This window comes from Triticum dicoccoides, chromosome 5A (assembly GCF_002162155.2).
Source record: "Triticum dicoccoides isolate Atlit2015 ecotype Zavitan chromosome 5A, WEW_v2.0, whole genome shotgun sequence".
Taxonomy (NCBI): domain Eukaryota; kingdom Viridiplantae; phylum Streptophyta; class Magnoliopsida; order Poales; family Poaceae; genus Triticum; species Triticum dicoccoides.
In genome coordinates, this window is record NC_041388.1 from 678,056,031 (window position 1) to 678,059,959 (window position 3,929).

The window sequence follows — 3,929 nt, forward strand, 5'->3', positions numbered from 1 at the left end:
CTCAACGTTCAGCTTCATGCCTCTAATGGTGACCCTCTCCCTAATCCCACTCGCTATTGTCACCTTGTTGGCAATCTTGTCTATCTTGCTGTTACACGTCCTGATATCTCATATCCTGTCCACATTCTGAGTCAGTTCGTTTCAGCCCCCACCTCTGTCCACTATAGTCATCTCCTCCGTGTTCTACGATATCTTCGTGGCACGATCTCTCAGCGCCTTTTCTTTCCCTGCTCCAGCTCTCTTGAGCTCCAGGCCTACTCTAATGCTACCTGGGCTAGTGATCCCTCTGATCGACGCTCACTGTCTGCTTACTGTGTCTTTCTTGGTGGCTCTCTTATTGCCTAGAAGACCAATAAACAGACTGCAGTTTCTCGCTCGAGTACAGAGGCTGAGTTGCGAGCCATGGCTATGCTGACGGCTGAGGTGATCTGGTTACGTTGGTTACTTGAGGATTTTGGTGTGTCTGCTGCTACCCCGATTCCCTTATTGTCAGACAGTACTGGTGCTATCAGTATTGCGCGTGACCCGGTGAAGCATGAGCTCACCAAGCACATCGGTGTGGATGCCCACTTTGTGCGTGCTGCTGTGCAGGATCAGACTCTCGCTCTTCACTATGTGCCCTCTGAGTTACAGTTGGCAGATTTCTTCATGAAGGCACAGACTCGAGCACAGCATAGTTTTCTTCTCTCCAAACTCAGTGTTGTTGATCCACCATGAGTTTGAGGGGGGGGTGTTAGATGTGTATAGCCCTTTTCGGTTTATCCCCATTGTATAAGGGGTCTCTTGCACTTTACCACACATGTACATGTATTGGCCTCTGGCCCTCCTGAGAATGCAGTTGCCATTCATCCAACACATACCATCATTTAGCGTCTATGTATTCTATCTGATTAGCTTTCCTTAGTGCCGTCTGATGAGAGGCATTCTTGTTGCCCTGTACACATCTTGTGCTCCTATGATGGGGCAGATTATGTTATTTAATTAATTATTGGAATAAAATGATAATCCATTGGGCTCCCTTCGTTCCTCGTGTCTTTTTTTGCATGTATAGTACTTCACTGCTTCCTGCATGTGATTCCATTTGATTTCACTTTGATTTTGTTTTCTGCAGATCATTTCTTGGTGGCTGCTAATGAATCATGTAAGGATGGCGCAGAACTCACCAGGGGAAAAAGACCGAACTACGGAGTTTCCCCATTGTTAGAGCTCTTGGTGCCCAGACAAGCCGTCTATCTCGATTCTCCCTTCGCAGCTCAGCTCCACCGACCAGGTCAGTCCTCATTAATGGACGGTTACATGGTTTGTTTTCCTTTTGAACTCTAAATGTGTGCCCGCCTCTGAGTAATTTCTTGGATCCATGTGTTCTGTTCAGATGGCGATGGCTGACGAAGAGCTTGATGTCCATTGCTCGTCAGGTTCCGCTGGCTCCACTAACAGCCGTCTATGGGCGCTTGCACAGGTCAGGTGAAATCCATCCTATCCCCTCTCTGATTTTACTGGACGGTTGCAAAAATATGATGAGTGTGTGACGCTGGAATTTTTATAATCAAAAGAAGTACTCATAGATGTAAACATTGCTAACTCTACAAAGAAACACGCATCTGATCTAGGGATTATTGATGCTCGCAGATAGTAGTAAAGAGATAGTGATATTTAGATCCAGGCAGTGTGATGATTTTAACTCTATTTCTTTGATGTGCTCTTCGTGTAGTTAATAGATCTGTAGGTGTTTCCTCGATTGATTAGATGTTGTCTAGCCTTCTATGTAGATGTATTTTGTTTATAAAGCGCAAGCATTCTACGTGCTAATTAGATTTCTGTCTTTGAAGGTGATCATATTGATCTTACCTTATCGACTGCTCTTACAAAAACAAGTTGTATTTTCAACTGATTAATAGCCCCGTTGTTCTTAAAAATGCTCATCACATGCTCAAGACAATCTGACTAACCGATAGACTTAACGTATCTTTTTTTAACACTATGTCTACTTTTATCCGCGACTGATTTCTCTGATATCTCTCCCGTGCTGTGATGCAATTACTGTAAGCAGCTCCTCGTGGCCTTATGTTCTATGTTCTCGGGCACTGCAGGATACCAAGCGAGTGTTTAGGATCCCACACCGGGAATTTCTTGACATGCTCCTAGCACACCTTAGGCTAATCATTGGCTCAGTATGATCGTGTTGTATATGACGATGGCAAGATCTGTGTGACTATCTTTTTCAACACCTCTACATTGGATCTTGGAGGACCAATCATTATGAACGCATCGTGTCGTCATTCCTCCTGGTCTACATTATGCCCAAGACATGCAAAGTTGTGGATCGTCTGCAAGCTACCATGTGCTTTTGTACGTCCTATGCTTGTGATATTTGCTACTAAACCTATTGTGCTACGTGCTTTCTATGTTCGTACATTGTTAGGTGGCTCCTTATTGTGTGCATACCAACAAACCTTATTCTGAATGATTATTTGTTAGTTTTTTATTTTTATCATGGTTGACAGAATAATGAGTGCAAAAATTACTTTGCTTAAATCTGGTTGCTTGGCTGACAAAGATATGCTTTCTATGCTTGTGATGATTTCTATGCTATGGATTTTATGTATTGGATTAGGGCCAGTGCTTACTTAGGCCATTTTAATTTTGATAAGCCTATTGTTAAAGTTCAAGATACTACGGTTGATGGTTGAGTACAACTGTACATAGATTCTCCTTTGATTTTCCTTTACGGTATATACTGAGTGGATTGTAAATATTGTTACCTTGGCCATTATTCTTTGTATGATGTATACAGTGTGAATGCATATGCTAAACCTGGCGTTTGGACCGGCACCCTCGCGCCAAGGCGCGATCCTAATCTAGTGTGAGGTTGAAGGAGGAGGCGGAGTGGCACACTCAGTTCGCCGAGAGGCCAAGTCGACCCGTGGGCATATGGCTTGGGTCAGCATAGCCCCTGCTGGAGGCAATCACGGGGCTCTGGGCCAACGTCAGTGCATAGGTCTATAGTGGTGAGGCGACAACCATCGACGGCTTGTTCGGCGGTGGCGCAATAGGGAGCGTGTTGCGTGTTAAGGTCCCTCCCAATGCTCCACCTTGTACATGTGCTAAGTCTTTCACGTAGGTAAAAAATCTGATGTGGCGAGTTATTTAAGAGGAGAGAGATGAGTATGGTGACCCCAAAAAGGAACAATGCTAAGCGCGTGAACCTAGGCAAAACATTTAAAGGAAGGAAACCCACCAATACATGAAGAGCTTTAGTTGCTAAATCATTAAATGAAGTAAGCTTAGCAACCATAAGGTAAGCACCTATGCATTGGGGAGTATAGTTGCTAAGCTATTTAATGTGCTTAGCACCTCATCTAAGCACCCATGCATTCGCAGCAGCCTAAGTAAATGAGGCCTCGAGCAGGGAACTGGATCGACATCCGCACCTTTATCAGTTGAAGGAGGAGAAGTGGAAAACTGAAGAGGTAGGGAACTGAATCGACTTGCTCACTTCTATCGTTTCGTTGAAAGCCATGAAGAAGCGAAACTGAAGAAGAGGAAGAAAGGAGTCGTCGGTTGACTGCTCAAAACAAAATGTTTAGAATTGTGTGAGTGGAGAACTGATGACGTGGATTGATGCTGACTTGGATAGGCTGCATGTTTAGATAGATAGGTTAGTGGGGATGAATCTCTTAGGTATATAGGATTTCCCCCCTCTAATAGAGTACCGAAAAATGACTCCAAACTGAATAGGCATGAAACAGAGAGGTGCGGCGGTGGAAGCAGAAGAACTGCCCGATATTTAGCGTTTTCTCGGCGGAAGATAAATATAGGCTTTGAGCGATAATGGATCAAAGCACTAGGGGTCCACGCAGCCCCTAGTAGTTTAGTGGGGGCGCATGGGGTCTATGGTCCACCCCCATCCAGGGTCACTAACCTCTGGA